At 43.2% G+C, this 25,098-nt stretch overlaps 1 long non-coding RNA gene across 1 annotated transcript in view; it reads left to right on the top strand.

The window, feature by feature from the left end:
* The window catches only part of LOC126930801 (uncharacterized), a 29,983-nt gene extending 12,003 nt beyond the window's left edge, over nucleotides 1-17,980 (top strand). Inside the window, exons 2-3 of the long non-coding RNA XR_007717684.1 lie at nucleotides 13,335-13,375; nucleotides 17,745-17,980. This is a non-coding gene — a long non-coding RNA (uncharacterized LOC126930801). The remainder of the gene's footprint in view (nucleotides 1-13,334; nucleotides 13,376-17,744) is intronic.
* The last annotated feature ends 7,118 nt before the right edge of the window (nucleotides 17,981-25,098 follow it).

Genomic DNA, 25,098 nt, shown 5'->3' with positions numbered 1-25,098 from the left:
TACATATTTTTCACACAAATGACTAAGCTCTTCGTTCCTTTAATTTTCAAAAATTAGCTCTTTAGACAAACACCTTGTTTCCCCAATAAAATAGTATTATTAGAACTGGGAGTTTATACAACTATTCTGTTACTGGGATTATTTTATAGTATAGCATAGGAATTTTAAAGTCCTGAGAGTTTAGAGCTATGGCCTCTCCTGACACTCCCACTGCCCTCGCAATAATGAGATTTAAAACACGAAAGTAGCGACACCCTCCTTCCACATTTTACCAGAAGAACATACATATCATTGTGAATTTTATAGATTTGCTTTACATGGAAGCCCTGGCCTCTAGATATTTCTCTGGAAGTAGGAGAGAAAGTCATTTTGCCTTAAGTAATGCTGCCTTTCACATAAGCTTCTTGAATTGACTACTGCCAGTTCAAGATGGCCTTGTGCTGGCTGACGCAAATGCAGGGAAGGATTGCACAAGAAACCTTGATCTTTTCCCGCGGTGTTCAGCACCCGGGTCATCAGCCTGGACTTAGCTCCTCTGCCACAGCTTCCCCCTTCCCCTTTTAGCACGTGGTTCTTGTGTTGTGTTCTGTTATTTCTGTTGTTTTGTTTTTTAAGACAGAAAATTCTTGGATGGAGGGAGCATCCTTTTCCCTAATCCTTAAAGGTTTCCGCGGTTGGCTTTGTTTTGTCTTGGAAAACTTCAAGCCTTTAGTGTGTTTCCCTTAGATATCCTCCTCTCCCACTCAGCATGGAACGTGCCCGTTCACCTGCTCTGTTCTTGCTGCTGCAGGTGAGGCCCAAATACATGCTTGTAACCTTCCTGCCCATGGCTTCCAGAGGACAAGATCATACCTTCTCTTCATGGTCACCGCCTCCTCCCCCTATGCTGTAAGGTCTCTGAGGTGAGGTGGAAGGTGTAGGCTGATTACACCTGCCCAATTTGCTGCCATACAGTTGGGTCCCTGCCCACTCCCCAGTGTGCCTCCACCATGTCCTGCCCCTTCCCAGCCCTCCACTCATTCATGCTTTTCTCCCTTGTTCCTACTCCTAAATCCACTCGTTGCCACTGACATGGTGCTAGGCAGCTCTTCCCAACCCCCTTTACTCTGCTACCCTTTAGGCATGAGAAGAGCTACCTCTGCAGTTTCGCAGGTCCCCGCCGGGCAGCTCAGTCCCCAGCCAAAGTGCTAAGGTGCACGGCAAGGCTGTTCTCCTGTTTCCACAGGTGCCACCGGGAGCTGGTTTGCTGTGAGGCAGGCTTGTGACGGAATTAGATCTTTTCAGCATTCTCCAAGAGAGCTGCCTCTCCAGTTTTTCCTCTTTAATGTTTCCAGCAAACAGGTGGTTCCTCCACTGGTAGTAAATTCCTGGATATTTTTACCTACCACTCCATAAACAAAATGACAATGTTATTGGAAATGTCATACAACCAGGCATATGAGTAATGTCCCCATTAATCAATTTGCCGAAGAAAACAGGTTGCTATCTAAGCTTGTCTGGAGAGATGCTAGCTATGTGAAGGAAATAAAACTGAAACATCTGCTTTAAAGTACACTGTCAAGATATAAATGATATATGCTTGGTGATTTAGTATGTTTTAAAATCAACGAATTGTTACAGGAACTTCACTATAATGCTATGAGTAGTGCCTGTAGGACAGAGGTACAGATAACATAGAATCTAGGAGAGATGCAGGTTTTACTGGATTTGTCACTATATTAAGAAATGTCAAACTACAAAGACATAGTAGTTATACTACTATATACAAGCTATAGTATAACAAATTCATTCTTTTATCATTTACAAAATGTGTTGAGCAGGCACTGTGCTATATACTAGAAATGCAAAGATTAACTAGATAGGGCCTCTGCCCTCAAGGAGCTTACACACTAATGGGGATTTATTTTACGTTTCATTTCCATACTTCCTTAAGAATGTAAACGAGTAACTTCAATATAGTGTATTAAGTGTGATAATAAAGGTATTCAGAAAATATAGAGAGGAACCAGGGCAAGCCTTTACGGAAAGGCTGATTTCTGAGCCAGGTCTCAAACACTGACTACACGTTTTTCTAAGCAGGCAGCAAAAGAAACATTTGCAAAGTCATAGTTCAGTGAAACAACGCAGGGTGGGGTGGGGGGGTGGGGGGAACTGCAAATAACTAGATTTGAGAGTAATGTAGGCATCTCAAGAGATGAGAGCAGTGTCAAGAGCTGAAGCCAAAGAAGTGGACAGGTGATAGATGATGAAGCACCTTGAATGCCAAGCTTAGGATGTGGACTTACTTTGAAGGTACTGGGGAGCTACTGAAGGTTTAAGCAGGAGAGTGACAAATCTGAGAGAACCTGGCTTGTTCACATGCAGTTGGCAGCTCTGTATACCTCTTATTTTATTATTTTGTTTATTTTATTTTTTAACATTTTATTACACTAGATTATACCACACTCATAATATATGCTATATGGTGGTATGGTATACAGAACTGAATATAACTGAGTGTAAGGGCCTGCCATATAGTAACCCTTCCCGATATCTGATGACTGAACAAAAACTCTTTAGAAGTGTCTCACCCTTGGTCAGATGGAGGTGGGACTGGAGGACCACAGGTCAAGTGTCCTGACTTCATTGCCCTCCAGGTTCTTTCTGTCACATACATGCAACAAGTGACAAAAGAACTGTTGGTAAGTCCCCATAAATACGTAGTGCAGCTACATGGCAATGCCCAATATATGTTCCAGAAATTATCTTAATCCCTTCTTCAATCAAAATTTTAATCCAATCTATTGTATCTGGGAAAGAACATTAACTTCTGAAATATTAGTAGGACATAGATTTTACTCTAGAGAAGTCTTTTTTTTTTTTTTTTGAGACGCAGTCTCGCTCTGTTGCCCAGACTGGAGTGCAGTGGCGCGATCTCGGCTCACTGCAAGCTCCGCCTCCCGGGTTCATGCCATTCTCCTGCCTCAGCCTCCCGAGTAGCTGGGACTACCGGCTCCTGCCACCACGCCCGGCTAATTTTTTTGTATTTTAGTAGAGACGGGGTTTCTCTACTAAAATCTACCAGGATGGTCTAGATCTTCTGACCTCGTGATCGCCCGCCTCGGCTCCCAAAGTGCTGGGATTACAGGCGTGAGCCACCGCTCCCAGTCAGAAGTCTTTTATTTTCAATCTTGCCGAACGATATCCATTTTGCAAGATGAGCGATACCTGTAATGGATACACAGCAGTTAGACTAAAAATTATCAGTGCACTTTGTTTTCCCAGGCCATGCCTATTAACACATATTACCAAGAACTGATGGGTGGGCAAATAGAATGATAGTGAGATTGAATTTAGACTCCTATCACTTATTTGAAGAGTTGAATAAATATTATTTGAGAAAGGTGGGCTTTGGGCGTGGTGGCTCGTGCCTGTAATCCCATCCCTTTGGGAGGCTGAGCAGCGTGGATCACTTGAGGTCAGGAGTTCGAGACCAGCCTGGCCAACATGGTGAAACCCTGTCTCTACTAAATATTAAAAAAAAAAATTTAAAAATTAGCCAGGCCTTTGGGAGGCTGAGGTGGGCGGATCACTAAAAAACATACAAAAAATTAGCTGGGCATGGCAGCGTGTGCCTGTAGTGCCAGCTACTTGGGAGACTGACAGGAGAATGGTGTGAACCCGGGAGGTGGAGCTTGCAGTGAGCCGAGATCGTGCCACTGCACTCCAGGCTGGGTAACAGAGTGAGACTCTGTCGCAAAAAAAAAAAAAAAAAAAAAAAAAAAAAAAAAAAAAATATATATATATATATATATATATATATATATATATATATATATATATATATATGTAGGCCAGCGTTCTAGTGCACGCCTGTAATCCCAGCTACTTGGGAGGCTGAGCCAGGAGAATGGCTTGAACCTGGGAAGCAGAGATTACAGTGAGTTGAGATTGTGCCACTGCACTCCAGCCTGGGCAACCGAGTGAGACTCTGTCTCAAAAAAAAAAAAAAGAAAAGTAAAGTAAATAAAGGTGGGCTGGCCACAGTGGTTCAAGCCTGTAATCCCTACACTTTGAGAGGCCAAAACAAGAGGGTTGCTTGAGCCTAGGATTTCGAGACCAGTCTGGGCAACATAGCAACCCTGTCTCTTAAAAAATAACTTAAAAATTAGCCATCTGTGGTAGAGTATGCCTGTAGTCCTAGCTACTCGGGAGGCTGAGGTGGGAGAATCACCTGAGCTTAGGGGTTCAAGGCTGCAGTGAGCTATGACAGCACCACTGCACTCCAGCCTGGGTGACAGAGTAAGAGGCTCTCAAAAAAAAAAAAAAAGAAAAAAAGTGGCAAAATGAGAAAAACACCTTCCACGTTCTCTATAGACACTTTCCTGAACCAGATGGAATTATCTTTTCATTTGTGAAAGTTAAAAACGTAGCTTTAAAAATGTAGCTTGTTTCAAAAGTAATACATGGCCGCAGTAAAACATCCAAACAATAAAAAAAGGCCATAAGGTAAAAAATAAAAACATTTTCCCCATCTCTCTGATGCATTCTCCAGAGTTAACCACTGTATATCCGTCTAAAAATTTTCTATGCACTACAAGGAGTATAGGTATCTCCCTTTCATTTTTATATAAATAGTATTATATCATGCATACTGTTCTACATTTTTTCAATTAACTATATGTTGGATATTATTCCATATCACAGTATAGAGCACTATTTTCATCCTTCATTGTTGCTTTTCTTTCCTTTCTTTCATAATTTACTTCGTTTTACTTTTTATTTTTACTAGTTAATGCAGAAATATACAACCTTTATTATACATCTTTCTGTTCTTGTGTGAATTTATCTGTAGAACAGATTCCTAGAGGAGGAACCTCTAGATTAAAAGTATTTACACTTGAATTTTTTTTATTATTATTATACTTTAAGTTCTAGGGTACATGTACACAACATGCAGATTTGTTACATATGTATACATGTGCCATGTTGGTGTGCTGCACCCATTAACTCGTCATTTACATTAGGTATATCTGTTAATCCTATCCCTCCCCCTTCCCCCCACCCCACGACAGGCCCCGGTGTGTGATGCTCCCCACCCTGTGTCCAAGTGTTCTCATTGTTCAGTTCCCACCTATGAGTGAGAACATGCTGTGTTTGGTTTTCTGTCCTTGCGACAGTTTGCTCAGAATGATGGTTTCCAGCTTCATCCATGTCCCTACAAAGGACATGAACTCATCCTTTTTTATGGCTGCATAATATTCCATAGTGTATATATTGCACTTGCATTTTTTAGAAATATTACCAAATTTCAAGGTGAGACATCCCTAGTGTTGAGGGGTTGGGCCTTCCACTAATTTCAAGGGTTGAACCTGACACAAACAACCCCTTTCCTTTCTTCTCAGTGGAAGAGAGAGTAGCTCCACTCCCACAGGTCCCTACCCTAGAGGAGAGAGAGGAGAGGCAGAGAGGCAAAGAGGGAAAGGAAGAGACAGAAAAAGAGGGAATCAAAGAGAGGCAGAGAGAGGAAGAGACAGAGACAAAAAGGCGCTGTTTAGTTCTTTGCCTTCTATTTTAAACTAAACTTCCTTGTAAAGCAACCTTTTTCGATTACCTACTCCACTCTAAATCATTCTAATCTCCTGCGCTACCCTAACTCATTCCGATCACCTGCTCCACCCTAACTCATTCCGATCACCTGCTCCACCCTAACTCATGCCGATTACCTGCTACCTGCTCTGCCCTGACTCCCGCCAAAGCACTCACCCTGTCATGCTGTTTAAATTAGCCAATCAGAATTAGTTTAGCCTGTGCGGTCTAACCCTAGCCCATAGGGGAATGATACAGCAGCAGGGGCCAAGTGCCTTAGGGATAAGAACCCCTCCCCTCCCTTGTCCAAATGTGGGCTCACCATTTTTCCATCTGTGGGGCGTACCCTTCTATATAGAAGTACCTTGCCTTTTTGAGAATTAAAAGGATTTTTTTTTTTTTTTTTTTTTTTGAGATGGAGTCTCGCTCTGTCGCCCAGGCTGGAGTGCAGTGACCGGATCTCAGCTCACTGCGAGCTCCGCCTCCTGGGTTTATGCCATTCTCCTGCCTCAGCCTCCCGAGTAGCTGGGACTACAGGCGCCTGCCACCTCGCCCGGCTAGTTTTTTTTTTTGTATTTTTTAGTAGAGACGGGGTTTCACCGTGTAGGCCGGGATGGTCTCGATCTTCTGACCTCGTGATCCGCCCGTCTCGGCCTCCCAAAGTGCTGGGATTACAGGCTTGAGCCACCGCGCCCGGCCAAAAGGATTTTTTTAAAAGAAATATTGCCAAATTTTCCTCCAAAAGTATTATAAATATGTATACCTCCACCGGTAATGTGTTTCCCTGCTTGCCAATCAACATGTTTTGTTATTAAACTTTTAAAGCTTTGCCAATTTGGTTAAAAATTGCATCTTATTGCTATCTTAATTTGCATTATTTGAATTAGCAGTGAAATTGAGTTTTCTTTTTATGTGTGCATTGGGTGCATTCATATTTCTTTTTTTGAGAAGTACCAGTTCATGTCCTCTGCTCATTCTTTTTTTTTTTTGAAACGGAGTGTCCAGCTCTTGTGGCCCAAGCGGGAGTGCAATGGCACAACCTCAGCTCACCGCGACCTCTGCCTCCCGGGTTCAGGTGATTCTTCTGCCTCAGTCTCCTGAGTAGCTGGGATTACAGGTATGCACCACCACGCCTGGCTAACTTTGTGTTTTTACTAGAGACAAGATTTCTCCATGTTGACCAGACTGGTCTTGAACTCTTGACTCAGATGATCCACCTGCCTTGGCCTCCCAAAGTGCTGGGATTAGAGGTGTGAGCCACCGCTTCCGGTCTCCTTTGCTTATTCTTTTATGGGTAGTTGGCTTTACCTTACATATTTCTTTCTTTTTTTTTCAGACAGAGTCTAGCTCTGTGGCCCAGGCAGGAGTGCAGTGGCATGATCTTGGCTCACTGCAACCTCTGCCTCCCAGGCTCAAGTGATTTTCCTGCCTTGGCCACCAGAGTAGCTGGGATTACAGGTGTGCGCCATCACCACGCCTGACTCCTTTTTGTATTTTTAATAGAGACCAGGTTTCACCATGTTTGCCAGGCTGGTCTTGAATTCCGGACCTCAAGTTGATTCACCCGCCTCGGCCTCCCTCAAGTTGATTCGCCCGCCTTGGCCTCCCTAAGTGCTGGAATTACAGGCATGACCCACTGCACTCAGCCTACCTTACAGATTTCTGAAGGCTTCATCTATACTAAAGGAATGAGAACATATATAGATAGTATGTGTTGCCCACTTTTCTCCCAGATTGTCAATTGTCTTTGACTTTGTTAGTTGTAATTTTTAATTCAGAAGTTCTCATTTTTAAATAGTCATATTTATTAATCTTTATGACAACTTCTGGATTTTATAGACAAATATTGCCAAGTTTTCATACTTAGAAAAAGCCTTCTCCGGCTGGGCGCAGTGGCTCATGCCTATAATCCCAGCACTTTGGGAGGCCGAGGTGGGCGGATCATGAGGTCAGGAGATTAAGACCATCTTGGCTAACATGGTGAAACCCCGTCTCTACTAAAAATACAAAAACTTAGCCGGGCATGGTGGCGGGCACCTGTAGTCCCAGCTACTCGGGAGGCTGAGGCAGGAGAATGGTGTGTACCCGGGAGGCGGAGCTTGCAGTGAGCCGAGGTCGCGCCACTGCACTCCAGCCTGGGCGACAGGGCGAGATTCCGTCTCTTTCGTGATTTATCTCTTTCACCCTTTCATGATTTATCATCTACTACACCTTCCCTCTGACCATGCCTCTCACATATTAAAGTCCACAGGCATTCTGAAGGCCCCTTGAAACATCTGTGAGTCATAGGCAGGGAATTTAGAAATGAAAAGCTAGAACGTTCAGACATTACAACCAGAAGGACCTGACCAATGGCTTGTTGACAAGCTCTATCCTTCCTCATCCTCACCTTCCCCACTTCTGTTCCCACCCAAGATCTGAAGGTTCAAAGCAGGAGATCATCTCTATAGGATTTTTTTGTTTGTTTGTTTTTGAGACAGAGTCTTGCTCTGTTGCCTAGGCTGGAGTGCAGTGGTGCAATCTCCACTCACTGCAACCTCCATCTCCCAGTTTCAAGTGATTCTTGTGCCTCAGCCTCCCAAGTAGCTGGGATTACAGGCATGTACCACCATACCCAGCTAATTTTTGTATTTTTTTTTTTAGTAGAGACGAGGTTTCACCATTTTTGGCCAGGCTGGTGTTGAACTCCTGACCTCATGCGATCTACCTGCCTCAGCCTCCCAAAGTGCTGGGATTACAGGTATGAGCCACCACACTTGGTCCACCTCTATAGGATTTGCTAAGAGAATTTCTCAGTCAGCCTCCCAACTTCTAACTCTCCAGTCATCTTAAAGCTGCAGGTGAGTATTATTCTAACCACTGCACCCGGAAAAGATGGAGAAACAGGAACTGATAGACTCCCTGATAAAACACAATGGGAAGTGGCTGTCATTGGTTTATGTGACCATGAGCACAGTCCAAAGATATAGCTGGTTGCCTTGTGATACTGTGAGCTCTTCCTTGGATTACCTTCTGCCTGAATGCTTTACATAGGATTCCTGAATTGGGACAGAGCTTGGACTAAATGATCTTTGAATTGGTATATTGGAGTCTTGGAAGGCTGCTGGTAGCTGAGCTGAGTCTAAAACGAGATTCAAATAGGCACAGAAAGGAGGGGAGGAGGAAAATAGACAATGGCATTCCCAGTAGAGGGAAGAGTATAAACAAAGACGTGAGGACGATGTGTACAACATAGCAGAAGCTACAGACAGTTCGGTACTGTGTTTTTGGAGTACTAAATGCCAGGAAAGGAGTAGCAGGGATAATACTGGAGAAGTAGAAAGTGGCTGGGTGCTGGGAGTCCTAGTTTATTGTGATCAAAAGCTTAGGTGTTATCCTAGTAAATATTTGTAGGCTTTTAAGCAGATAAATGACACATGGTAACTGGGATAGCTGCTTATATAAATATCATAATGATGACCTTACCAATAAGAATATGAGGCGATTTTGAAATTAGCTTTGTTAATGAAAGCTGGTAAGATTCTTGTCATACATATGCTAAAGGATCATCGTACCCGTTATCAGATTGACAAAAAGACATCTCCACCTAGCTGCTTCTTTTTTTTCGAGATGGAGTTTCACTCTGTCACCCAGGCTGGAGTGCAGTGGCGCAATCTTGGCGCATTGCAAACTCCGCCTCCCAGATTGAAGCGATTCTCCTGCCTCAGCCTCCTGAGTAGCTGGGACTACAGGCGTGTGCCACCATGCCCGGCTAATTTTTGTATTTTTACTAGAGACAGGGTTTCACCATGGGGTTAGCCAGGCTGTCTCGAACTCCTGATCTCAGGCAGTCCGCCCACCTCAGCCTCCCAAAGTGCTGGGATTACAGGCATGAGCCACCCTGCCTGGCCTCCACCTAGATTCTTAAGCTGAGTTATGACAAAGTTGCATTTATGTATCATAAAGTTCATCCTTGTAGCATTGTGGGAAATCATTTTAAGGGTATTAGGACTGGAAGTAGGGAAACAAAACATTTTTTGGAATTGTCTAGGTGAATGGTGACAGAGGCTTGAACTAGGGCAGTAGATGGAGACATTTGCTGAAGACAAAGCTAGCAGATTTGCTTGAAGAGACAGTTTGATGTAAGATGGTACCAAAGAAAGTGTACCTCACAGAGAGTCATAATTGACTTATAGCCCCAAATTCTGCATTCTGAAATCCATCAAGGCTTCTTGCTCAGATCATGCTTCTTGAAGGCTACTTCATGACTGAGTGCAACAGGAATATTCAGGCAGGCCCATTTCTGGGGAATGTGGGACCCCTCTGATGGGCAACTTTAGTTCCAAGATGTTACATTGTCCTTGCTGAACTTTCTTAATACTGCACTGCAGTCTAAGATTCCTCCACCCAAACTTCCTTCCACACAACCCACCAACCTTCCACACAACCCACCAACCTTCCACACAACCCACCAATCTTCCACACAACCTACCAATCTTCCACACAACCCACCAACCTTCCACTTAACTTTCCTTCCACACAACCCACTAAACTTCCTCCCAACCTTCCTTCCACACAACCCACCAACCTTCCACACAACCCACCAATCTTCCACACAACCTACCAATCTTCCACACAACCCACTAAACTTCCTCCCAACCTTCCTTCCACACAACACACCAAACTTCCACCTAACCTTCCTTCCACACAACCCACCAAACTTCCACCTAACCTTCCTTCCACACAACCCACCAAACTTCCACCTAACCTTCCTTTCACACAACCCACCAACCTTCCACCTAACCCACCAATCTTGCATTTAACTTTCCTTCCACACAACCCACCAACCTTCCACTTAATCTTCCTTCCACACAACCCACCAACCTTCCACCTAACCTTCCTTCCACACAACCCACCAACCTTCCACACAACCCACCAACCCTCCACCTAACCTTCCTTCCACACAACCCACCAACCTTCCACACAACCCACCAACCCACCACCTAACCTTCCTTCCACACAACCCGCCAACCTTCCACACAACCCACCAACCCTCCACCTAACCTTCCTTCCACACAACCCACCAACCTTTCACACAACCCACCAACCCTCCACCTACCCTCCAACCCTCCACCTAACCTTCCTTCCACACAACCCACCAACCTTCCACACAACCCACCAACCCTCCACCTAACCTTCCTTCCACACAACCCACCAATCTTCCACACAACCCACCAACCCTCCACCTAACCTTCCTTCCACACAACCCACCAATCTTCCTCCTAACCTTCCTTCCACAAAACCCACCAACCTTCCACACAACCCACCAACCCTCCACCTAACCTTCCTTCCACACAACCCACCAACCTTCCACACAACCCACCAACCCTCCACCTAACCTTCCTTCCACACAACCCAGCAACCCTCCTCCTAACCTCTCTTCAGCACAACCCACCAACCTCCACCTAACCTTCCTTCTGCACAACCCACCAACCCTCCACCTAACCTTCCTTCTGTACAACCCAACAACCCTCCACCTAACCTTCCTTCCACACAACCCACCAACTTTCTACTTAACCTTCCTTCCCCACAACCCACCAACCTTCTTTTGTCCTTCCTTCTACCCAACATCTTTCTCCCTTTTGTTTTTCCTTTCATTCTTCCTTCTGTGTCTCATAAGGGACACAGCTATATCACGGTCTGATGGCTCTCCTAGAGGACCTGGACTAATATTTATTGTGAGTAAGCTTTTGGGCTCTGGAGTCACAATAATTTAGGTGGTAATCTGACTCCATCCATCCTTGATATATGAAATCAAGCAAGTAATGTAATCTCTTAAAAGTGCCAATCTTCTCATCTTAAAATCATAATTGTTTTTCGGATTCTATTAATCAGGCTTATAAAATGCTCAGCACAGTACCTGGCATACAGTAAGTACTTGATAAGTGTTAGTTATTCTTATTATTAGATATGGGGGGTGAAGGGAAGGAAGAAGTCAGGGATAATTCTTAGGTTTCTAGGCTACTTACAATATATAAAGTAATCACAGATATTTCACTCAACTCTCCTTTTTCATATAGCAGATATCCTTTTGAGTACGAAGAGATTAGGAAATCTTTCTTTTCTTTCCTCCCTACTCCTAAATTTCTTGACTCCTGCAATTTTCATAGCTGATGAAAGATAAACTACTAACCTATTCATCAACATGGACATAAGAAAGGATTCTTGGCGGGGCATGGTGGATCACGCCTGTAATCCCAGCACTTTGGAAAGTCGAGGCAGGCACATCACTTGAGGTCGTGAGTTCGAGACCAGCCTGGCCAATATGGTGAAACCCCGTCTCTACTAAAAATACACAAAAATTAGCTGGGCGTGGTGGTGTGTGCCTGTAGTCCCAGCTACTCAGGAGCTTGGGGAAGGAGAATTGCTTGAACCTGGGAGGCAGAGGTTGCAGTGAGTGCCGAGATAGCATCATTTGCATTCCAGCCTGGGTCTCACAGCAAGACTGTCTCAAAAAAAAAAAAAAAAAAAAAAGAAAGAAAAAAGAAAAGCAAAAAAGAAAGGATTCTTCTGACTCTGGAGTTTAGATAGTAGCCTTTTACCACATTACCCCAGTCACTCCTACTTCTGGTAGGAGACAAGCTATGAGAAGTTTCTTCTCCCTTAGAGAGGAAAGGCCCCTTTAGAGCTCTTTCATGTAAGAAGGGAGGAAAAGTTACCAAACCTCCTTGAGGAATTAAATCAGGACAAAACTAGGTGGGGGAATCCTAAGTTAATGCTTTTCATAAATAGCATTTTATTTAGGACAACTTAGCTATTGTCCTAATAGCTAAGTGCAGGAGCACCTTTGGGTTGTCCTGCGTTGTGGAAGCCCCCTGACCTAAGAACATGTTATATATTGATCAGGTAAGGAACTAGATATAGACTTGGAAGTGATCTCTATAAAGTCAGAAGGAGGATCCTGGGACTCTAAGGCCATATGCACAGGGCAGTGAGCAAGAAGTGAAGTTGCAGGGGAGCCTGTGGCTCATGCCTGTTATGCCAGCACTTTGGGAGGCTGAGGTGGGAGGATCACCTGAGCCCAGGAGTTTCAGACCAGCCTGGGCAACATTTTAGAAATGTTTAAAATTTTTCTACATGCATGGTGGCATGTGCCTGTGGTCCCAGCTGCTCGGGAGGGTGAGACAAGAGAATGGTTTGAGCCCAGGAGGTCGAAGCTATGGCGAGCTGTGATGGTGCCACTGCACTCCAGCCTGGGTGACAGAGTGAGACCTTGTCTCAAAACATAATAAATAAATAAATAAATAAGAGATGACAGGTACACTGTAAAGTGCACACTAGCAAATGATCTTTCCCTTTCTCAAATACTTATAAAGCTTAAGACAGGGCCAGCATTCAAATCATAGACTGGCATATAGAGTTTAAACTAGTAAAATTAGAAAGGGAAAATGTAAACTCCTGAACAAAATTTTAAGAAGTTGATTGTATAAACCTGGAATGTGGAAAATCTAGCTGAGCAGTTTATATGAAAAATATTATGGGTTTTATTTAGGCTAACTGCCAGTGCCATGGGAGCCAACAGTGTAATTTTAGCTTGTAAAGAAATGAGTGCAATCTCTGCCTGCATTGAAGTACAATATTCATTTAGTAACGGGAAACTTCAGCTTTCTTATCTGCAAAATTAAACTCTAGATTAGATAATTTCCAGGTCCCATACAGTGCTACTATTTTATGAGTATATGAGTCTGTGACTTAGAAGTTCTAAACTTGAATTCTTGCATTTCCAGAAAATGACCATGGGAAAGAAACATAGGCTTGATGAAAACAGGTAATTCATTTCTCTGGTTAACTTTATAGCTTGGATAATCTCCAAAGAGAAAACAAAAAAGATTCTTTTTCTGTGTATGTGTTGACCTGACCCACAGATATACACCATGTCAAGCTTCACACAGAACTATTTTGCTTCAGGTGGCAAGCCTGAGAAACCAGTTTTTCCCGACGTTTGCCTGATAAATATGTTTATGATGAGCTGTACTGTCATTCTTCTATCTTGGTATAGCCTTGGAGGGCCCCTCCTAAGTTGGCCAACTGCCTGTTGACATTGGTAATCAAGGATTTCAGAGGCAGACATCAAGGCCAACATGGGGCAATGATAGGAGGGACTAGAGTGCTCTGCTGTACGACGCTGCGGGAAGGCGTGGGTCCAAGTTTTAGCCACAGCATAATAGGCGGTCTGTGATGGTTTTGTGGGTAACCAGTGAGCTTCCCCAATTGATCAGTGCAGTTATCATTCTATTTTAGACCCCTAATTGGTATTTCCAAGCATTTTAAACATGTTTTGAGAAAAAGGCAGTAAAAGAGACTAAATCTGGGGAAAAGCAAAGCTTCAGTAAAAATAGCATTTCAAATATTTCAGCTGGGATCTCTTTGTCTAGCTAACAGAAGTTTGGAGACTGGATCAGAAGGCCTGCATCTCCTTCCCCTTCTGCATTTAGCCAGGTATATGCCCATGAGCAAGCCATTGAACCAATCCTGGGCCCCCGTTTCCTCACTTACAAGATGAAGAGGAGCCCCACCTTGCTACTTCCAAGAGTGTAGGAGCTGAGCACCTTTGGGTTGCCCTGGTTTGTGAGGGCCCCCTGAACTAAGAACATGTTATGTATTGATCAGGAAAGGAATTGGGTATAGGTTTGGAGGTGATCTCTGTAAAGTCAGAAGGAGGATCCTAGGATTCTAAGGGCATATGCACATGGCAGTGAGCAAGGACTGAAGTTACAGGACTTCCAGGTTCCTGTCTCAGGTAAGTCCCTTCCAGGTGTTGGCTGAGTTGTTCTATGGCTCATTTTCTTAATTGTGTCAAGCAGAAGAGGTCACAGAGGGTGGGGCTTTGGCCAATGTATCATGTTCTCAAAGTTCTGAAAAAAGGATAGAGGGAGCAGAAAGGCCAGAAGAGGGGTTTCCACAGCAAACTGACCACAACTGACTATCCCATTCTCTTCCTAGACTGGAAGGGACAAGGGCACCAGGTAGCTGCAGCCTCCATGGTTTCATAAGTACCTTCATCCATTTAGCACCATAGCCACCAACTTGAGCAAGGAAATCAATATCTTTGACAAACAGGGGAAGTCCAGGAGATGGTCATTAGGTAAACTTTTGGAGATTTTGGGGGAATCCATAGATGTTTATCTTTTCAAGAGATACACTCCCTTTTAAATTTTGGTAAAATCTACATAAATGTCATTTACCATTTTAGCCATTTTTACATGTACAATTCAGTGGAGAGGCCCTTTTTGATAACTTCTGTTCTCTCCCTGTGCTAATGTAGACTGTGTACTCCCTGCTAGGAAGATTCCTGGTTGTTCTGCAGGGTCATTCTGAGGGCTTCATCCAGTTAAGTGGATTTAGCTCCTGCAATAGGGGAATACCCCAAAATACAGGACAGAAGATTATTCTGTGGTCATTTATCCTTGATATTGATGAGATCAGATTTGCTGCTGTGTTCCTTTAATTTTTATCTCTGCGTTGTCCCTAACTACTCATCTTGACCTGTGGCTTGCCCTTGGGCCTGATCTCTTTCATTATAGTGTATTTTGGTTCTCTGCTGACTCCTGGCTCATTGTGACTATTAAAAAAACCCTATTTTCTTGGGATGTGACTTGTCTGCCCCTTCAGTGGTCCTTGCAGAACTTATTTGTCAGATATGATTGACAGCTTCTGCTCTCTACCTGAGCTCCAATCCCATGTCCCTGACTGCCTACTGGCCATTTGCTCTGGAATGTGCAGGTCATTGTTCTGCCAAGCAGATTGCAACATGTCCAAAAACAACCTTCTTTTTTTTTTTTTTGCCACAAACCCGCAGCTCATATAAACTGTCAGTCCCTGTCAATAGTCCATGAAATTATTTAGATAGAGAGAAGCAAATTCCTCTTTGATTTGATCTCCTCTTTCATCACTCTCAGCTGTTCAGCCCCTAGAACAATCAGGCTTTCCTTCAAATATTGATCTTGTTTCTGTCCTTCCCTCTCTCCTATGCCCATTTCTAGGTCCTTACTTCCTCTAATATCATCTAGTGTTCATGTCTAGCCTTTCCCTGATTCAATTCCCTGTGAAAGACTGAGGCCAGACCTAGAGTACCTTCATTAATCAAATCATGTCTATTCAAAACCCTGAAGTTCTTCTCTATTCATACAGACTTCTTGTTCTTCTTTGTTGTCAAAATTTCCTCTAATCTGATCCCATATTAGAGGAAATATTTCTGCCAGGTGGCTATATTGTAATGGGAAGTTTAATGGACTTGGAGTTAGTGGATCTGCTTTCAAATCCTAGACCTGTACTCAGCAGAATGACCTTGGGCAATTCACTGACTCTTGAAACCTTGAATCCCGGCTTGCAAAACTGGGGTCGTAATACCTATGTCATAGGGAAGTTTATGAGATTGTAGTAATATGTGTGGAGGCAGTTTAGCATTGTGCTGAGAACCCATGTTTGGGCTGACTTACTTGGTTCAATACCAGGCTTTCTCACCCAGTAACTATGTGACCTGAAGCAAGTTCCTTAGTCTCTCTGGGTTTCATCACTTTCATCTGTAAAATGGATACACTACCTATGAGGTAGCATATACCTCATAAGTCTGTAGTGACAATTAAATGAGATAATATATGTAAAGCACTTTAACACAGTGCAAGGCATATTGTAAGCTTTAATAGGTTTAAACTATTATAATTACGCAGCAAGAGACCGAGTATAATCAGCACTTGATATATGTTTGGTAAGTTTGTTTCTGTGAGACAGCGTCTCACTCTGACACCAACACCAGTGTGCAGGGATCATAGCTCACTGCAGCCTCGACCTCCCAGGCTCAAGCTATCCTTCCACCTCAGCCTCCCAAGTAGCTGGGACTACAGGCACACATCTCCACACCCCGCTAAATGTTTTTGTTTGTTTCTTTTTTTCTTTTTTTGAGACAGAGTCTGGCTCTGTTGCCCAGGCTGGAGTGCAGTGGTGCCATCTCGGCTCACTGCAAGCTCCGCCTCCTGGGTTCACGCCATTCTCCTGCCTGTCTCAGCCTCTCTAGCAGCTGGGACGACAGGTGCCGGTCAACACGCCCCGGCTAATTTTTTGTATTTTTAGTAGAGATGGGGTTGCCCAGTGTTAGCCAGGCTGGTCTCGATCTCCTGACCTCGTGATCTACCCGTCTTGGCCTCCCAAAGTGCTGGGATTACAGGCTTGAACCACCGCGCCCGGCCATTTTTTTTTTGTCTTTTTTTGTAGAGAAAGGGTCTCACCATGTTTCTCAGGCTGGTCTTGAATTTTTGGGCTCAAGCGATCCGCCCACCTCAGCCTCCCAAAGGGCTGGGATTATAGGTGTGAGCCACCGCGCCCAGCCTAAGTATGTTGATGAATTCATCTTATTCGGATGATCTTACTTCCCACTAATTTTTGCTATGTACATTCTTATGCCACCCTTCCTCCAGACAGGCTGACTGCTTTGGTTTTCCATGAATATATCTTTCACTTTTCCTGCCTTTGATAATGGTTTCCTACTATAATTTATAATTCATCACAGGAAATATTAGGTGCTATATAATTTCTAGAATGTCATAATTTCTCTTTCCTGCCAATCCAGATTCTTTCCATTCTTTAAGGTATCTCCTAAACCTTGGCTTGGTGACACTTTCCCTCATTACTTCTGTACTTATCAATGTCTCATTTTTCTGAACCAATTACCCTTGGCTTAGCACTTGATGCCATTAATCTGTCAGGTACACTTAGCTGCTGTTTCCTGTATATTCATTTTGTGTCTTCAACTAAAATGAAAACATTCCTCAATCCAGCCTTGTTTCAGAACATGCAGTAAATATGTAGTGACTATTAAATCTATTAGATCCAACATTCTACAATAATTTTTTGGGTCTGCAGCCTCTTATTAAAAGAGTGGCCTATGAGAATGGGCAGAGGGTTTGGGAATAAGAAGTTCCTGCTACCTTGGACGAGATCCTTTGGTCTCTGGGCCATGTTGTCAGAGAAGTGCTTAAGCACAGGGGCCGCAGAGGTGAGGGGCTGGAAGTAGGCCATCAGACCATCCCTGACACAGACAGGAAAGTGTCCCCATTCAAATCTCATTCTTGCTGTGACAGGCTTTGTCTTTAACTGGTTTCTCAAACTTCTTGCACTTTTACACAACATTTGCCCTACAGAGAAACTGGTTTTGCATGAAACTTCCCATGGCTTGAAGCAAGTCTCCATGACGGTGTTTGCATACCATTGGGGTTTTATTCCTCCCATGCAATACATGCCAATAAAGATGAAGTGGCATTCAGATGACGTGATATGAAGGACATCACTGCAGCCTGCAAAGCAGAGAATGTTTGAACTATGCGAAAGAGTCATACCAGGATTTCACAATTACAGAGAAGGCCAAGAAAGACTAGTCAAGAATGCAAGGTGAATAACACTGTGCCTGCTCCAGTTCTCACGGGTACTGTAGCCTCCACTGAACTCCCATTTCTCTGCACTCCGGTAGTACATATTATCTGGACTACACAATTCAGTCCTGCATTATAGTGTCCTTTAAAAATTGCTTTGTGTGTTGTGGTCTCCCAGCTAGTTGTAAGTTGCTGAGAATACAGACCATATCTTATACTTCCTTGCTGTCGTGTATAGAGCCTCACAATACCATTTAACTCAGTGTTGGGCACAATAAAATTCTCAACAGTAAATGTTGATGGATTTGATTTTGGAAATCAAATGTATAAAAAGTGGCCCTGCAAAGGAGAGTGAGAAGACTCACTTCCTTTTGAGGGCTGTGGGCCTGGGAGTCCCATCGTCTGTTGCGGTGTTGCCAGTAGCAGCAGCCTCCTTTCAGGGGACGGGGAGTCAGTACAGCTCCGACAGGACACATGGTTTCAGTGCTTTCCCACTCAGGAGAAGACCGCCTAGCACAGTGCCGGAGACCCTGCCCTGATTCCCCTTTCTCCTCCCAACCACAAAGGCCATGCAGGTAGAACTTGAGGGGCATCAGAGATTATCTGACTGAACTCCCTCAAGGCAAGAGCAGCTGAGGGGGGTGGAGGGCCTATGCATGGGTTTTGCAGTTAGGCAGTACTGGACTCTAATCCCAGTGCCGTTACCCTTTAGCTGTGTGATTGTGGGAGAGTCTGTTAACATCTCAGAGCTTCAATTTCCTCATCTTTAAAGTGTAACAATGGCGATCCACAGGAAATGTTGTAAAAACTCAGTGAAATAATGTATGCAAACACAGTGCTTGGCAATAATAGATGCTCAATACCTGTTCAGCTCTCTACTTTCCTTCTCTTGAGTCTCCTGCCCAAAGTCATAAAACAATATAGTGCTAGCCTCTCCTGTTTTTCAAGCTGTTTTCTTTCAATCAGGTACTAAAGCTAGCCACCTACCCACTAGAAAATTAGGCTCAACCATTAACAAATTTTTTAATGCTGAAATTTTTAACAAAATTTTTAATGCTTGCCGGACACGGTGGCTCATGCCTGTAATCCTAGCACTTTGGGAGGCCAAGGTGGGCAGATCACTTGAGGTTGGCAGTTGGAGACTAGCCTGACCAACACGGAGAAACCCTGTCTCTACTAAAAATACAAAATTAGCCGGGCGTGGTGGCGGGCACCTGTAATCCCAGCTATTTAGGAGGCTGAGGCAGGAGAATTGCTTGAACCTGGAGGGTGGAGGTTGTGGTGAGCCGAGATCATGCCATTGCACTCCAGCCTGGGCAACAAGAGTGAAACTCTGTCTCAAAAAAAACAAAAACACAAAAACAACACAACTCAAGATTTTGACATACTTATTTTCAGCACATTTATATACCTTGAGATAAAAGAACTTAAAAGATAGAAATACTAAATTTCAGTGTAAAATTCAAAGGCATTGAGGTTTTATCCATTTCCAACTACAACGTTTGAACTTTTGGTACTCCTAAAATAGTACTCATGGCCTTTTACCCCTTAAAAAAATAAAAAAATTCTGGCTTTGGTATATTTACATGCTTTGCTTTGCAACCTGATATTTTTCACCTGTCTTTCTTAAGACATGCTCTGCTGTCCATTAATCATCAATCGGATCTAAAATGAAAACACCACTGTTGGGGTTCTGTTAAAAAAAATAGAAACTTTTTTTTTTTTCTTTTAGACAGGGTCTCACTCTGTCATGCAGTCAGTGGCACAATCATCGCTCGTTGCAGCCTCAAACTCCTGGGCTCAAGTGATCCTCCCATCTCAGCCTCCTGAATAGCTGGGACTACAGGTATTACAGGTATACCCAGCTAAAAAACACAGAAACATATTGGTAACAATCATGTGGTGTGGTTTCGTTTCAGAAATAAAATACACATTCAGTCAGGTGTGGTGGCTCATGCCTGTAATCCTGGCACTTTGGGAGGCTGAGGCAGGAGGATCACTTGAGCCCAGAAGTTTGAGACTAGCCTGGGCAACATAGTAAGACCCTCTCTTTAAAAAAAAAATAATAATAAATAAATAAGAAAATTAGCTGGACATGGTGGTATATGCCTGTAGTCCCAGCTACTGGGGAGGCTAAAGTAGGAGGATTGCTAGAGCATGGGACATTGAGGCTACTGTGAGCTGTGCTTGGGCCACTGCACTCTAGCCTGGGCGACAGAAGAGTGAGACTCTGACTTGAAGAAAAAAAGAAATGGACATTCATATCATTTATAAAAGTGAATGGTTGATGATAAACCTTCTTTTCCCCCATACTGGAAAGGATTTCCTGGGATCATTATTTCTTTTTTTCTCTGCCTCAGCCTCCCAAGTAGCTGGGATTACAGGTGACTGCCACCACACCCGGCTAATTTTTGTATTTTTAGTAGAGAGAGAGTTTCACCATGTTGGCCAGGCTGGTCTTAAACTCCTGAACTCATGATCCACCCACCTCGGCCTCCCAAAGTACTAGGATTATAGGCGTGAGCCAGCATACCCGGCCAAGATCATTATTTCTTTAAGAATTTTTAGTTAACAGTCATTGTATTTAGCTACAAATAAATCTTTAAGCATGGAACAGAATCAGATTTAGACCAGAAGAAAAATATTATCATGAAAGGCCTCCCAATTGTGATTATTACAATTATCATATTGTGATAGACGGTGCATGATTTAGAGGATCAGTTAGGTCCTGCAAGACAGAGAGACAAAGCAGGGGCAAAGCTCCCTGGAGTTTTCTTTGTGGAGGGTATGGTAGGCAAAATGATGGTCCCCCAAAATGTTCACATCATAATCCTCAAAACCTGTCCTCTGTTATGTTACATGGCAAGTGAGATAAAGTTGCAAAGGGAATTAAGGTTGCTAGTTTGCAGATCTTAACACAGGGAGAGCATTCTGGGTTATCCAGGTGGACCCAGTGTAATCACAAGGGTCCTTAATAGAAGGTGCAGGAGGCAGAAGTCAACCAGAGAGATGGTTGATGAGGTGAAAAGAACTCAAGCTGCGGTTGCAGGTTTTGAAGATGGAGGAAGAAGGCCATGAGCCAAGGAATGCAAATGGCCTCTAGAAACTTAAAAGGACGAGGGAACGGATTATCCCCTAGAGCCTCCAGAAAAGAATGCAGCCCTGCTGACACCTTGATTTTATTAGGGAGACCATTTTTGACTTCTGAATTACGGAACTGTGAGACAATACATTTGTGTTGTTTTCAGTCACTAAGTTTGGGGTAATTTGTTTAGGCAGTGATAGAAAACTAATACAGAAGGTCTCTCCAAACAAAGACTGACAGACCATCTTCCTCCAAAGATGCTGTTTGGCCTTCTGGAATTTCACACAACCATGGGTTACAAAGTTCCAAAAGGGACTGAGCCATGGGGAGAGGCTGAAAACCAGAGTTGTGGAGGCACAGTGACCAGCAGTTAGCAGAGAGTGCCTCTCGTGTTTGACACCATAAAGAATGGAGAGGAAATAGAAACGAACTATTAGCCTCAAGAAGAGACATGATTAATAGCAATACTTGGTATTTATGGCCAGGTGCAGTGGCTGAGCACTTTGGGAGACTGAGGCGGGCAGACTCATTGAGCCCAGGAGTTCGAGACTAGCCTGGGCAATATGACAAAAACCCCATCTCTACAAAAAGTACAACAATTAACAATTTTTTAGTGGTAAGCGCTTGTGGTCCCAGCTACTTCAGGAGGCTGAGGTGGAGGAGAGCCTGGGAGAGGTTGAGGCTGCAGTGAACCGTGATAGTGCCACTGCATTCCAGCCTGGGAAACAGAGTGAGACCCTGTTTAAAACAAACAAAACAAAATAACTTGGTATTTATATCACATCTTAGGTTTTATTTTTATTTTATTTTTTTTTTTTTGAGATGGAGTTTCATTCTTGTCGCCCAGGCTGGAGTGCAATGGTGCATTCTCTGCTTACTGCAACCTCCGCCTCTTGGGTTCAGGCGATTCTCCTGCCTCAGCCTTCTGAGCAGCAGGGATTACAGGCACCCACTACCACGCCTGGCAATTTTTTTTTGTATTTTTAGTAGAGACGAGGTTTCACCATGTTGGCCAGGCTGGTCTTGAACTCCTGACCTCAGGTGATCCGCCTGTCTCAGCCTCCCAAAGTGCTGGGATTACAGGTATGAGCCACTGTGCCTGGCCCACATCTTATGTTTTATTAAAGGTTTATTTTATTTTTGAGATGGAGTCTCACTCTGTGTGAGTCTTGCTCTGTTGCGCAGGCTAGAGTGCAATGGCATGATCTCGGCTCACTGCAACCTCTGTCTTTGGGGTTCAAGCGATTCTCCTGCTTCAGCCTCCCAAGTAGCTGGGGTTACAGGTGACCGCCACTACACTTGGCTAATTTTTTTTTGTAGTTTTAGTAGAGACAGGGTTTCACTATGTTGGCCAGGCTGGTCGTGAACTCTTGACCTGAAGGGATCCACCCGCCTTGGCCTCCCAAAGTGCTGGGATTACAGGCATGAGCCACCACACCCGGCCTTATTTTACATAGTCTCATTTAATTCTCCCATTAATGCTATGAGGCAGAAATTTTTATTACTCCGTTTTGTAAACAAGAAAATGTGAAGTTAAGAAAATTATTTTTCCTGCAATTAGACAACAGTAAGTGGGAGAGTTGGGATTCAAACAGATCTGTCTGGTTCCAAAACCTAAGTGCTTCATTACTTGGGTGTCTGTCCTACCTGGACAGAGCCACTCAGCCAGGAAGTCAACGATATGTAGAGATTGCTTGTTAGATCAGGTAATTTCTGCTCGTTAAGTGGAGGTTACGGGCAGACATGTGGACATGGTGCAGTGGTATCCACTCTCCAGGTGTCTGCTTCTCATGAACATGAAGTCTTCCTAAAATTTATCCACTGTCAAACATCACTGCCAGTGGTGGCTTCTTGCTGAACATTTTCAATCGACTGTCCACCATAAGCCTAACTTTGACATGTCTAAAATATAGCTCCACTCTACCTCTCTACCTCAATCAGACCTTTCTCCTGACTTTCCTGTTTCTTTTAAGAATTTCATTATTCTTAAACCCAGCCACGGTAGATTCAACATCTATAAAAACTATGACAGCTACTATTGGTTAAGAATGCATTCCTGTTCTTGTGCTAAGCATTTTAGATGTCATCCATTTAATCCTCCCAACAACCCTATGAGGAAGGTACAATTATTAACCCCATTTTATAGATGAGGAAATTGAAGTTTATGTAAATTGCCAAAGGTGACACCATAGCATCATCTTTCATTACTCATCTCCTTCACCTTCCATAGCTCGTGAGTCGCCAAGTCCTGTCAGTTCTCCCTCTGTATTGTTTCTTGTGTTTGTTGCTTTCTTTCCATGTCCATTGTGACTGTACCAGTCTTGCTCGTTTTTGACCTACGCCTGAATTGCTACCACAGCCCAATATGGTCTTCCTTGTTCTATAATCTTCCTTGCATCTTTCTAATTTGCTTTGCTCAGAGTAAGCCACCTAAAGTCCCACTTTTATTCCATCTATCTTCAAGTTCAAACCTTTAAACTGGAAAAGATACACCCAAATGTCCCCAGAGGTAATCTCTGGAGAGTGTTATGGTAGCAATATTTTTTAAAGAAATTAAATAACTTAGCTATATTAAAAGCAAAAGAAAAATGTGTTACAACTATATGTTGAAATGATAGGACAAGATGCATATAAAGATTAGCAACCATTGTACCTTATAAAATGTGTGGTTCTAGCCTTGGGGAACTCTCACTGGCCATCTGACCATCTGAAATATGCAAATCCTTTTTTAAGAGGCAAATCTTCTCATAAAAAGAATAGTTATGTAAATGTGTTTAATGTTTTCCATGTACTTATACATTTTATTATTAGTATTAAAATAACAAGTGTATGTGGAAAAAAAAACAACTCAATCAAAATAGTACCAAAGGAAAATAGTAGCTATGGGTGGGGAAGGATGTGTTAATTAATTTGATTGTGGTAATCATTTCACAATGTATATGTATATCAAATGTTCGTATAGTATACCTTGAATTAGAATTCGTATCGTATACCTTCTATCTACCAATTATGCCTCAGTAAAGCTACTGAAAAAAGAAAAAAAATTCCACCAAAGGATAAAACAATAAAAATATTTATCTCTCAAGGTAACTGTTGAATAAGGTGTTTTGTATATTTTTCTTTACACATCTCTACTTCTCTGTAATTTACAGACTTTTCCTTTGTTTTTGTTTTTTTTTTTTTTGAAACAGAGTCTCTTGCTCTGTTGCCCAGGCTGGAGTGCAGTGGCACAATCTTGGCCTGCGCCACCACTCCCAGCTAAATTTTTATTTATTTATTTATTTATTTATTTTTATTTTTGTTTATTCACTTTTTTTGACACGGAGTCTTGCTCTGTCGCCCAGGCTGGAGTGCAGTGGCGCCATCTCGGCTCACTGCAAGCTCCGCCTCCCATTCTCCTGCCTCAGCCTCCAGAGTAGCTGGGACTACAGGCGCCCGCCACCACGCCTGGCTTATTTTTTGTATTTTTAGTAGACACGGGTTTCCACTATGTTAGCCAGGATGGTCTTGATCTCCTGACCTCGTGATCCGCCCACCTCAGCCTCCCAAAGTGCTGGGATTACAGGCATGAGCCACTGCGCCTGGCCAATTTACAGACTTTCTACAAGGAACATGTATTGCTTTATAATAAAACATTAGGTCAATAAAGCATAATGTAAACAAAGGAACCAAGCTCTCCATCATTCCCTGCTACTTATAACATAAAGTCTAAATTCTTTGACTGAGGCCTGATGTAATTTGGCCCAAACTGCTTTCCAGGCTTATTATATACTATTAAATTTAAATGTTCTGCATCAGGTAAACTATTTTAAACACAATTTTTCCTGCTGTATCTCTGTCTTGTGCTTCTTTTTTCTTCCTGAAATGAGCTTCCCAATTTAATATCCCAACTCAATCTATTGTTCAAGGTCTTAGACCCATGGAAAGCCTTTCCTAAGAAAGAAGGAGTCAGTATGCAGTATTTACTATGTGTGCTAGGCCCTCTACTTGGAGCTTTACTTGGTACTTCATCTAACCCTCACAGTAATGCTGGAAGGTTGA

Source organism: Macaca thibetana, chromosome 11 (assembly GCF_024542745.1).
Source record: "Macaca thibetana thibetana isolate TM-01 chromosome 11, ASM2454274v1, whole genome shotgun sequence".
Lineage (NCBI taxonomy): Eukaryota > Metazoa > Chordata > Mammalia > Primates > Cercopithecidae > Macaca > Macaca thibetana.
Note: the sequence above shows the minus strand (reverse complement) of the source record. Positions and strands in the feature narration are given on the sequence as shown.